This window comes from Mustela nivalis (assembly GCF_964662115.1).
Source record: "Mustela nivalis genome assembly, chromosome: 20".
Classification (NCBI taxonomy): Eukaryota; Metazoa; Chordata; class Mammalia; order Carnivora; family Mustelidae; genus Mustela; species Mustela nivalis.
Genome location: NC_139039.1, coordinates 37,043,429 through 37,056,793, shown reverse-complemented (window position 1 = coordinate 37,056,793; position 13,365 = coordinate 37,043,429). Strand labels below are relative to the sequence as shown.

Below are 13,365 nucleotides of genomic sequence, written 5' to 3'. Positions count from 1 at the left end.
TAGGTTATTGCTTACAGATATTTCTTCTTTATGAATACGTGCTTTTAGTACTATAATTTCTTGTTTTTTTCATAAGACATATTTTAACATGTTAGGTGAAATCTCATTCTGGTTTTGATTTTTATTTTCCTAAATTACTGATGTTGATCATGTATTTGTTGGCCATGTGTACATTTTCTTTGGAAAAATGTCTTTTCTGGTCCTCTGCCCATTTTTCAATCATATTTTTATCATTATTTATTTTGTTATTGGATTGTACGAGTTCCTTACATATTTGGATATTAATTTCATCAGAGAGTTGGTCTGTAAACATTTTTTCCCCAATTATGTAGGCTGTCTTTTCTCATTGTTGATTGTTTGTTTTGCTGTGCAGAAAATTTTAAGCTTCAGGTAATCTTACTTGCTGATTTTTGCTTCCGTTGCTTGTACTTTTGGTTCCATATCCTAAAACTCTTTGCCAAGATCAACATCAAGGAGATTTTTCCTTTATTTTCCCTAGGAGTTTCATGATTTCAGGCCTTATATTTAATATTAAAATCCAATTTGAGTTAGTTTTTGTGAATTGTGTTGGGGTTCAATTTTATTTGTTTATTTTGTTATTTTGTTTGTTTGTTATTTTTTGTTATTTTGTTAATTTGTTTGTTTATTTTCCCTAGGAGTTTCATGATTTCAGGACTTACATTCAATCTTTAAATCCAATTTGAGTTAGTTTTTGTGAATTGTGTTGAAGTTCAATTTTGTATTTTATTTATTTGTATTTAATTTTTAATTCTTGTGACTACCAAATTTTCCCAACAATTATTGAGGAGACTATTCTTCCCTCTTTGAGTAATCTTAGCTCTTCTGTTGAATATTATTTAGCTCTATATACATGGAATTATTTCTTAACTCTCAATATTATTCTCAGCACAGTCCTTTTATTTATTTATTTTTTTGTCAATAGCAAACTACTTTAAATACTACAGTTTGTAGTGTGGTTTGAAATCAGGAAAAATGATGTCTCCAACTTTGTTCTTTTTTTCTAAATATTGCAGTGACTCTTCCGGGTCTTTTCTGATTCTACAGAAATTATAGGATTGCTTTTTCTATTTCCATAAAAATTACTATTGGAATTTTGATAGGGATTGCATTGAATCTACAGACTGCTTTGAGGAGAATGCACTTTTTAACTATAGTAATTCTTCCAGCCCTTGAACATGCAATATATTTCCATATATTTTTGTCTATTTCCAGTTATTTCACCAAAGTATTATAGTTTTCAATGTACAGATCTTCATATCTTTAGTTAAATACATTCCTAATTAAAAACGATTTTGATACTATTGTAAAGGAGATTATTTATATATTTTTCTTTATACATTGTCAGTGTCTAGAAGCATAACTAATTTCTGTATGTTAATTTTGCATCTTGCATTTTCCTGAATTCATTTTTCAATGCTAACAGTTTTTGATGAAAGTCTAGCACTTACTATATCTAAGATTATATCATTTGTAATGAATAATAATTTTACTACTTCAGTTCTGTTTTGGATGGCTTTTATTTCTTTTTCTTGACTAATTGTTCTGGGCAGTACTTCTAGTACTATGTCGATTAGGAGGAGTGAGAGTGAGCACTCCTGTCTATTTCCCGACTTTAAGGAAAGTTTTCAAACTTGTATCATTGACTATGATGAGAGCTGTGGACTTGTCATATATGGCTTTATTGTGTTGAGATGTATTCCCTTTATACTAAAATTTGTTGAGTGTTTTTGCCATCAAAGGATGTTGTATTTTGCCAAATAGTTTTTCTTCATCTATTGGGATAACCAAATTATTCTTATCTTCCATTTTATAAATGTGTTTATCACATTCACTGCTTTACATATGTTGAAACATCCTTAGATCCCAGGGATATAGTCCACTTGATCATGGTGTGGATGCTTTTAATATGCTGCTGAATTTGGTTTCTAGTTTTGTTTGTTTGTTTGTTTTGATAATTTTTGCATCTATATTCATCAAAGATACTGGCCCAGAGTTTTCTTGCACTGTCCATATTCTGGCTTTGGTATCAGAGTAATACTGACCTCAAAAATGAGTTTGAGCGTGTTCCCTGATATTCTTTCTTTTTTTAAGATTGAGAAGTACTGGCATTAATTCTTCTTTAAACACCTGGTACAATTCACCAATAAATTAATCTGCTCCTGATATTTTTGTTGCTCCTTTGGGAATGTGTGTATGTGTGTGTGTGTGTGTGTGTGTGTGTGTGTGTATTTTACTCACCATACATTATATCATGAGTTTTTGATGTAGTGTTCCATGAGTCATTGTTTGTGTATATACCCAGTGCTCCATGCAATATGTGCCCTCCTTAATACTCATCACTAGGCTAAGCCATCTCCCCATCCCTTCCCCTCTAAAACTGTTTCTCAGAGTCCATAGTCTCTCATGGTTTGTCTTAAGAAATCAGTCAAACAGAGAAAGTCAGTTATCACATGGTTTCACGTATTTGTAGAGCGTAAGGAATAGCGTGGAGAACAACAGGAGAAGGAAGGAGAAAATGAAGGAGGGCATTGGAGTGGGAACTTTGTTTATTACTGATTCCGTTTCTTACGTATTTTTGTGCTGTTCAGATTTTATATTTATTCATAAGTAAGTGTTGGTATCTTGTATGTTTCTACGAATTTATCCATTATTTGTAGGTTGCTCTGTTTGTTGACATAAAATTGCTTATCTGCATTTTCATTTTTATTTCTGTGGTATCAGTTGTAATGCTTCTCTTTCATTCTGATTTTATATATTTGAGTCCTCTCTCTATTTTTTTCTTATTAAGTCTTGCTAACAGTTTCTCAGCTTTGTTTATATTTTCAAAACAAAAACAGCTATTGGTTTTAATTTTTCCTAGTTTACTGGTCTCAATTTCATTTATTTCTACTCTGATCTTTGTTATTTTTCTTTCCTCTGTAATGTTGGATTTAGTTTCTTATTTTTACTCTTCCTTAATATGCAATGTTCAGTTGCTTATTTGAAATTTTTCTTTTTTCTTAATGTAGGTGTTCATCACTATACACTGCCTACTTGGACCTGCTTTTGCTAAATCCATAGGCTTTGATGTTTTGTGTTTTCATTTTCATTTTTCTCATATGACATGCCTAGTATATTCCTTTTATTTTTCCTGCTTTGTGTTTCCTGAGCTTCCTGACTCTGTTTTTTGCGTCTGTCATTAATTTGTAAAGTTTCCAGTCATGATTACTTCATTCTCTCCTACTATCCCTTTTGGGTATTCCAATTTTGTGTATCTCTTACATATCCTTAACATGTTAATGAGGGGTATTTTAAATACCAGTCTGACAATTCCAACATCTGTGTCATATCTAAGTCTGCTTTTTTTTTTTTTAAGATTTTATTTATTTGAGAGAGAGAGAAGGAGAGAAAGGAAAAAGATAAAGGTAGAGTGAGAGGAAGACGCAGACCCCTGCTGAGCAGAGAGCTAACATGGGGCTGGATCCCATGACCCCGAGATGATCTGAGATCATGACCTGAGCTAAAAGCAAATGTTTAAACACCTGAGCCACTCAGGTGCCACCTCCAAGTCCTTCTGATGTTATTTTGTCTCTTCAAATTGTCTTTCATGTCAGTATGTCCTGTAATTTATTGTTTAAAGCTGAACATGATGCATCAGGTGATTGGAACTGAGGTAAACAAGCCTATATCATGAAGTTTTGGACATTCTGGCTAGGACCTGGGATTTGTTTACTATTTGCTGTAGGGCTAGGCACCAGTGATACCAAATTCCTCAAAAGTTCTTGTTGCTATCCATGCTGTCAACTTTGGGGGCCCCTACATACTTTTCCTCAGAGAGAATCCGTGTTGTACAGCTCTTTCCACTGTAACCCGCTGTCATTACACTGCATGCCTCCTGGACAGTTTTTGAGATGGAGGGATGGGAGAGTTCTATAATCTTAGGATCAGATCTAAGTCTTAATTTTTTTAAAGATTTTATTTTTCAGGGCGCCTGGGTAGCTCAGTGGGTTGAGCCTCTGCCTTCAGCTCTGGTCATGGTCTCGGTCCTGGTATCGAGTCCTGCATCGGGTTCTCTGCTCAGCGGAAGGCTGCTTCCCCCTCTCTCTCTGCCTATTTGTGATTTCTCTCTGTGTATCAAATATATAAATAAAATCTTCAAAATAAAAGATTTTATTCTTCATTTACTGGAGAGTATGGGGGAGTGTGGGGAGGGGGGCTGGCAGTGGGAGAGGGAGAAGCAGACTCCCTGCTGCTCTGGGAGCAGTAAGAGCGGCTCATGGTCGGAGCTAAGGCAGATGTTTAACTGACCGCCTGAGCCACCCAGGCGCCCCGCATGTAAGTCTTATAATGGGCCCCTGGGCTGTGGCCTTCACTCGTGTTTCTATTTCTCCTCAGCCCTCTTTGTTGAAGGAGGACGTTTAGCGGGGCTGGAGCAGAGGCACTGTCTCTTCTCTGCAGCTGGGATAAGCCTCCCTTAAATGTTTTTCCCTATTCCCTAAAGACTGAGTCTTTGTCACGGAGAACACGTGGTGTGTTTCAGTTTTTACCCCCCTCCTCCTCCTTGCAGAGCCAGTTAGAGACTTCTCTTGTCTCTTCTCTGTAGAAACCTAGCAGGGTCCCTAGAGATAAAACCTACAGAAGTGTGGGCCAGCTCCTAAGACCCAACCCCGGGAGCTCCTGCCACAATCCGTCTCTAACAAGTCATTAAATTTACCATTTACGCATTGTTCCATGCCTCCAAGCTCTCAAATAAATAAAATATTAAAAAAAAAAAAAAAAAAAAGCTTCTGGTTTGGGTGACTGGACCTCACCTCTAACTTCCTGGATTCCCCTGTGCCTCCAAAGTAATGCTTTACCTTGCAATCTCAGTTCTCTCATGTGTCCAGGAACGGTCATCGGTTTTCAGTTTGCTTGGTGTTTTCTTGTTTTAACGATGTGAGTGGCAGCTTCCAAGTATTTTATATGTCAGAGCTGAATCAGACAAATGAAGAAATCCTGAGCATGGCACATATGTGAAAAGACACACAAAAAACAACTATTGCAATTCAGCAGTGGCTTCGGATACTGGATTAGAGAAATATTTCTAGCCAAATTTCACTGCCTGATTAGCATTAATTTACTCACAATTTGAAGAAACAGCCATTAGCTTAGGAGGATCAGACTTTAGTAGCGGTAGGCCAAGTAGCAGTCCTTGCCAGCTTCTTCTAGTGCCAAGATTTAGAATGCCTGCCTGGATACAGAAGCACACGATTGTTGGACACTGTTTTGGGCATTGCCATCTGTCTTGCTTCCCATATAAATTCTCACCCCTGCTGACTGATATATATGGCATTCTGTAGAAGACTCGTGCACAAATTTCTAAAAGGGGAATCTCAGGCAAGAGCTTTTCTTGTCGTTTATGTGTGCCAGGTTTCTGCCATGACTTGCTTGTGTACTCATTTGTAAGGCAACATTCAGGAGAGCGCCCGTGTGCGACATTTGGGGTATTGGATTATTTACTGCTTCCTGCTGCAGCCAAGGCTCACCCACTCCATGATTCTACACAGTGTGATTCAAAAATGGGTTTAACATAGCATGCGTGGTATTTTGGTATCACTGCCCATATAAAAGTATGGGAAAACCCCAAGATATATATCACACTCACTAGCACATTACCTTGATTGTGTTCGTCAGTGCATGTTTGTCTGATCTCCCTTCCTCTTTGGAAATTTTCCAATGGCTACAACTGCAAAAATAGAGATATGTACGTATTAGCCTGTGGTAAAATCAGGTTTCCTGGGGATGGGGAGAATGGGTGTTCATGGTGATTGACCATTATTGCCAAAATTTTGTTGGAAATAAGCCCAGAACTTTCTATGTTATTTATATTCTATTCAACACTTTGTGCTGTACCAAGGTTAAATGAATAAAAAATCTGTTACTAACTTTACCCAGGATCCATTTATCTTTTAAAGAACTGAAAACTCACTCTCCGGGTGTCCAAAGAAGGGGCAATATGTTAATCCAATGCGGCCTTTAATTCATGTACTGAGGTAACATAAAATATCTTTGAGAAATGTGTGTCCCAGTGACACTTTAACTCTCCTTCTGTTACCAACAAAAAATTCAATAAAACTCACACTCTTATAAATTAAAAGCATGGGGAGTATCTAACTGAATTTCTGTATGAATGTCTTTAGCTGTCAATTATCTTTCTCTTCACAACTAATTTCAATTTTTAGACTGTAGAACTGGAAGAGGAGAGGGAGAGAGAAAGAGCATGTGTTTGTTTAGTCTTAACAAGGGTATGTGCTATGGTGATTGCTGTGAATTGTGTAAAGACTGTGAATTGTGTAATTCACAGCCCTGTACCTCTGAAGCAAATAATACATTATGTGTTAATAAAAAATGTTTTAACAGTAGTTTATCACATTAAAAAGTTAAGCATTACATACACTCTAGCTTTTTCTTCTACTCCTCCCTCAGAATACTTTTCCTTATAGTACTTTCTCCTTTAATGAAAAAACTTAAAAAAATATGGAAACATTTTCTAGACAACTTCATGCTAAATCTAACCTCAAACTGAACAGAATATCAAATAAATTTTAAAAATGACTTAAAAAAACCCAGAAATCCATATAGACTGCATGAAAAAGCTAAGTCAACCTTGAACGTCATAGTGATAATGACAAAACACTTGACCACACAGATGTCAGGGTAAAGGGGGTCATGAAATTAAAATAGCACTATCATTCGCTGTATTTCTTAACAAATTTCCTCTAAACTATCAGTGGATTTAGAATATGCACCTAAATCATCTAGGATACTTTGTCAACAGTATGAGAAAAATCTTAAAACAGTAGTTATTCAGGAGGGAAGTAAGAAGTTATATATAAAATGGAAAGCATCGTGAATTTGGAGTCTGACACCTTGCCTGCACATTTAGTCCCTCTCTCTGCTTATTTGAGACCAGAGAGAAATTGAAGCTCAGTTCCCTCATCTGCAAAATGGGAACAAAAATGGTATATTCTTCCTACAGCCATTGTCCAGACTGAACCCACAGTGTCTATGAGCACACCTGGTAGTAGCAGACATAGAAAAAGTATTTGTAAACAGGAACAGAGACACATCCCCAGAGAGGGACACACTTTGAATGAGGTATCCCTTAAAAACTACTTCTTTTGTAGTTTCTCCCTGAGAATTGGTGAATTTTCAAAAATTTTTGAGAGAATAGCTATCTTGCATGAAAACTACAGAAGAGAATAAAGACAGGGAATATTTTCAAACACACTTTATAAGACCAGGAAACTGTTATACCAAAACCTTAGAAGGACATTCAAATTAAAAAAATTAGCGATCAGTATTTCCCACGCACACAGATATGAGAATTCTAAGCAGAATGTCAACAAATGGAATACATTTACATACGTAATAATGGGGAAATAGCTTTGAGTAATGGGAGTCACTCCAAAAGTATAGAGATTATTTAATAATTTAATTAAATAATTAAAAATATTTAATATTTGAAAATAAATGAATATAATTTATTACATTATCAGAATGAAGGTAAAATGGTCATTTCAATATATACAAAAAACAATTTCATAAAATTTAACAAAATATATTTCTTGGAGTACCTGGGTGGCTCAGTTGGTTAAGGTGATTTTTCACTTTAATGTTTGATTTTTCACTCAGGTCATGATTTCAGTGTTCTGGGGTTGAGCCTGGCGTCGGGCTCCCTAGTCAGTGGGAAGTCTGCTTGTCTCACTGTCCCTCTGCCCCTCCCTCCTCTAGAATAAACAAATCTTTTTAAAAAATTAAAAAAAAAAATTTTCTTGATTAAATTCTCAGCAAATGAGGAATAAAAGGGAATATTCTCAATCTCACATAGAGCTTGTTAGCACCGTATCTAACAATGACGTTTTTGCACGCTTTTCCCTATGGCTAAGTATGAAACATGGATGAGTACTACCAGCATCTCAACCCAACACTGTACAGGAGTTCCCAGCTGAAATCATAATGAAAGTGATTTTATCTTAAAGTGGTCCCTGGAAACAAAGTCAGTACAAAAATAATCAATTATATTTTTATATACTAGCAAGATAGGGAATGCAATACAAAAGACAGTTTATGAAATAAATCAACTAAAGCATGTGCAAGACTAACATACTATAGATTGTAGATATTATTTTTTTAGAGAGAGAGAGAGAGAGAGAGAGCATGAGCACGTGGAGGGGGGAAGGGGCAGAGAGAGAGGCAGAAGCAGGCACCCCACTGAGCAAGGAACCCCATGTGGGTCTTGATCTCAGGACCCTGAGATCATGACCGGAGCCAAAGGAAGATGCTTAACCTACTGAGCCACCCAGGTACCCCTAAATTGTAAGATATTCTTCAAAAAGATTAAAGAACACTTAAATAGTGAGAGCAAAGTAGTGCTCGTAGATCGCAAAACTTGATACATGCAAATTCTTCCAAATTTATCTATGAATTTGATGCAATGGCACTGAAATTACAACAAGGATTCTGAGAAATTTAAATGTACATAGAAGTGGGGTGCCTGGGTGGCTCATTCAGTTAAGCTGCCAACTCTTGATTTCATGATCTCAGGCTCCGAGGGTGAGGTCCTGAGTCAGGCTCCATACTCAGTGGGGAGTCTGCTTGTCCGTCAACGTCTGCTCCTTCCCTGGCTCACGCTCGCACGCGCTCTCTCTCAAATAAATAAATACAATCTTTAAAAAATCAAATCAAATCTATATGGAAGTATAAAGATCCGAAAATAGCTATGAATATCCTTAAGGTGAAACCTACAGAACTTATTAAGATAATAAGGCTTTCTGTAAAGATCCAGAATTTAAGAGTAATGGCTGTCAACAAACAGGCCAGAAGATAGACTAAGAAGGTCCAGAAAGAGATCTTCTCACATCAGTTAACATGATTTTATAAATTCAGTTCAGAAAGTATGGTATTCTCAATGAATGGTGTTGGATCACTTAAATCATTATTTAGAAAATCAACAAAATTTAACTTGAGATGGACCATGTAACTGAAAGCAAGAGTAGTCTGAAGTTTCTGGAAGGAAAAAAAAAAAACAATCAGGAAAATAGCTTCATGATCAAGGTAGACTTATTAAATAGAACTCAAAACCCACTTTGTATACAAGAAAAAAAATGGATAGTTTAACTTTAAAATTAAAACTTTCTCTCATAAAAATTCCATAAAGTGGGTGAGAAGTCAGGCCTCAGATGGGATAATATGTTTGTAATATATTTATTTAATATACTCATATTGGCCAAAATACAGGACAGTTTAAAACCAACAATAAAGAGGTAAACTAGTTAAAATGAGTAAAAGGTTTTACCAAGAAGAATATTCAAATATCCATTAACATATGAGAAGTTTTAAAACTCATTCATCACACAATATCTTTCTAATGGGTAGGTAGAGCATCTGGAAAACTGAGTAGTGTCTATTGAAGCCAAGCGTGAGCATAAACTATAGACCAGCAATTCTACTCCTGGGTATATAATATGCAACAAAATGACTGAGTATGCACATAAAAATACAAGATGTACAAAGTACAAGAATGTTCATGCCAGCTTTATTCGTAATAGCCTCCAAATGGAAATAATCCAAACATACCAACTGTAAAATGGTAAATTATATTCATATGATGGAATAGCACAGTAATATAATGAAGTATAGAATGACATATTTTTATTAATAAGCAAATTTACAATGAGTAAAATAAGTAAGAGAGAAAATATACAGTGCATGCTATGTAGTTTCACTTATAAATAGCACAAGAACAAGAAAAAATAATGTATGGTAACAGAACAATGAGTCCCAAGGGGAGGTTGTACCAAGTAGACAGGCGCATATCAGAGCCTTTCAGAGAACTGTCCCATGTTTCACGTGACTCCTGATTATAAAAGTGTACAGCTAGGTAAAATGACCGAGCTAAGACAACAGCATTTATTGTAACTTACACTCCAACTTAGAAAATTCAACTTTCAAAATGCTACCATAATGTGTAACATTGAGCTACCTATTTAAACTTCCTCAGACTTGAGTCTTTCATGTGCAAAATGAAACATGTCACGTTAACAAAAATGTGAGGTTATTACAATTTTTAAATGAAATATCACATAATAATAGCACTCAGTCCAGCATATAGGAAATTTGGTTTACGTTTCCCTACAAATCTAGCTTTGGATTTTCCCCCTCCTTTTAATTCAGTTTTTGTCAATCATGTTAATGATTTAACTCTGTTTAAATGTTCACACATTTCTAAACACCATATGTGCAAGAAAACATGTATGTCTGCATTAGTAAAAATAAAATGAAACATCTCAATCTGAGGGTACAATTGCTTAAATATCAGAAAAGAAACAAAAATGTGTAATAATGGGGAAATTTTAAAAGAAGATAGCAGTATCATTAAAATCAAATGCATTTTTGCATTATGTTATCCACTGGGGACAATCTTGCCCCAGAGAATACTGGGCAAAATCTGGAAAATCATCACTGATCACAAGGCAGGTGTACAATCAGCATTGACAGGCAGAGGCAAATGATCCTGATAAATATCTTATGATGCAATGGGCAGACCCTCAAAACAAGGACATGTTGGGCTGAAATGTCAATAGTGCTGAGGTTGAGAATATCCTAAATCCTGGGTTAGGACAATGAATGTCTAATATTACAGCCTGGGAGGTTCTGCAGGAAGTGACAGTCTCTCCTTTCTCCAAATGGGGGCCACAACCTATAGATTCTGAAAATCCACAGAAGTCTGGGCCCAAATTCGAAATCACAAAATCCCAAAAGACCTGAAATTTATATTTATATTTATTTATTTATAATTTATAATTACAAAATCCCAAAGACCTGAAAACAGAATTTATCATTAAAAAATAAAATGAAATTAAATAACAAAATAAAATAAATTAAATTACAATAATAAAATAAAAGAAAACGAATACAAGCTGGCCTGATTCATCCTCTTCTGCTCTCAGGCTACCCACTACCTTTGTTTATCCCATATAATGTGAGCATGTCTGCCTTTCATTGTAGAAATAACAATGTATGATTAACGGGTGCTGGCCCAGACATGATCAAGGGATTATTAGAATTTTATATAATGCTTATATGCTATAATGCCCTCATAAAAGTCAAAGAATTCTGAAAGGTATCCAAATGTCTAGGATAAAGGGTTGCTGACCAGGATTAGATCAGGGACTGTATTGTAAGGCAGTAAAAACAAGAAAACAAGAAAATTAGAAAGACTAGAATAAAAAATTCTAATAAAAAGTTAGAAAATGAGAAAGAATTGTTTTTTCTTTTCCCAAATACTCTGCTTATTAGCAAAGTAACTATATGGGGATAATTTATCCCAGAATCCTCATGTCTAGAATGCAAATAATAACATATACCTTTCACATATGCTTTTGGTATTGAATCAGCCAATATTTAAAATGATTACAGTAATTCCCCAAATCTAGCATTCAGTTAAATCTTTTCTGTAACTTTTTTCCAAATATTACTTTACTATTAAATAACACATATTGTTTTTTAATACTTGAACAAAAGCAAACAAATGAAGAAGCTGACTTTTTTAACGGCCCTAATATTAAAGCAACAGCAGCAGCAGCAGCAACAACAAACAATTTAGAAGAGAGCTGTGCACACCTCTTGGAAGCCTGGGTAGATTTTATCCCTAACAGGATCTATACGGCTAAAACGGCAGTCATGTGATGGGTGGGGGTACAGGGGCAAGAATTCAAATCTGTAGCAAGGGCTCAAGTGGGACACCTTTAAAGAATGAGGAGCTGACTGTACGCTCCCCGGTACCTGTGTACTGCGGACAGGATTCATACTGCATTCAACATTGGTCACCTTCCATGCCCTTCAGGTAGCAATTAAAAATATCATAAATGGGTGATTAAATGTGGCTTGCAAACAGAACCATAGACTTTTAGCATGCCTGTGAGCTAATGTGGGTAAAAGCTCTGTACCTCCCCTACACAGAGCTCTAGGACTTGGCAACCCGGCCATTCTGTACCTCTTGCTCCAGTCCCCATGTGTTCAAGCACAAGAGAGTCATTACTAACTTGTAAGAACTAGCTCAGAGCTGCTTGGGACCAAAAGAACAGATACCCTGAGTTTAGGTTGTGATTTTATTTTGTTTAGTTAGAAAGACTCTAAACATGAAGGAGGTTAAATGAGAACACATCCTGTGGTCATACACACAGAATTTTCCCTTCAGGGCTGGCTCACTTGTGCCCCGACACTGAGAATATTAGTGGCTGATGGCTCTCTCTGGAGCCTCACTCAATCTTATCCTTCCCTCCAGGAGGTAGTTGATGGCCAGTAACCCACAGGGACACGTGGCCTGAACCCTTCTCTGAATGTAGGACAATCTTAGTTGCAGAGTTCCCTGTAGGATTGTCTGATGCCTCAGTAGTAACCACGGAGCAGATCAGCTGTCTGTCCAACCCTGCCTGCCTCATGCCCGTGCCGATGGGACTCCCAGAAGCATTTCCCAATCCAACTTCTTTACTCACAGTCTATTTTCAGGGAGATCAACTGAACACACATAATTATATTGTTTATTCAATAAATATGTGTATTTTAAAGGTTTATGTTTTAGACAGAGAGTGCGTGAGTGAGCGGAGGGAGGGGTGGAAGCAGAGACAGAATCCTGAGCAGACCCCCTATTGGGTGTAGAGCCCTACAGGGGTCTAGATCTCACAACCCTGAGACCATCATCACTGAGCTGAAATCAAGTCGAATGCTTAACCCACTGAGCCACCCAGGTGCCCCTACTCAACAAATATTATTAAATATCTATCACACAATAAAAATTGCCCAGATTTAGGAATATAACATTTAAAGATATTAAGCAATTATGCAACATGAAGAGGATTCCCTTATGGTCGGCACTTGTTTTGAACAAAAGAAAGGGTCAGCTAATATTTGTACTTTACTTCAAGCACAAAATTTTCCAACATCTAAACTAAACATTATATTTGATTTTAAATTTGTCATATCTTAAAGCAGGTGATGGTAGATGGGGAGAAAAGAGTATGTCAGGATTTTAAGTATATATATTTTTTTCTCCCTGACTGGTAAAAAGGCACAGAACAATAGAATTCTAACCTCAATTCTCATGCTAATTTTCCATATAAATTAGTAAGTCACTTTGTCTTCTTAAAGGTCATATTTCTGATCTCAAAATGAGGTTGTGAATTTATCCTTGTGATTAATTTTATTACTGGATTTCTATGAAATCAGCCATGGAGGACTTCAGGCAACCGTAAGGTGAGGGGGACCAAAGGTCTTCCATCTGAGTGACATGTGTGGGAAGAACAATTCTAAGCAACAAGCTAC

At 36.2% G+C, this 13,365-nt stretch overlaps 1 long non-coding RNA gene across 3 annotated transcripts in view; it reads right to left on the bottom strand.

The window, feature by feature from the left end:
* Nucleotides 1-5,134: 5,134 nt before the first annotated feature.
* LOC309855395 overlaps nucleotides 5,135-13,365 on the bottom strand; it is a 231,557-nt gene continuing 223,326 nt past the window's right edge. For 2 of the 3 annotated variants that reach the window (XR_014306772.1, XR_014306773.1), the window contains exons 3-4: nucleotides 5,656-5,725; nucleotides 5,135-5,230 (exon numbers count right to left, since the gene is read on the bottom strand). This is a non-coding gene — a long non-coding RNA (uncharacterized lncRNA). Of the gene's footprint in view, nucleotides 5,231-5,644; nucleotides 5,726-13,365 lie in introns of all 3 variants that reach the window. The other variant, XR_014306774.1, reaches the window with a different exon arrangement.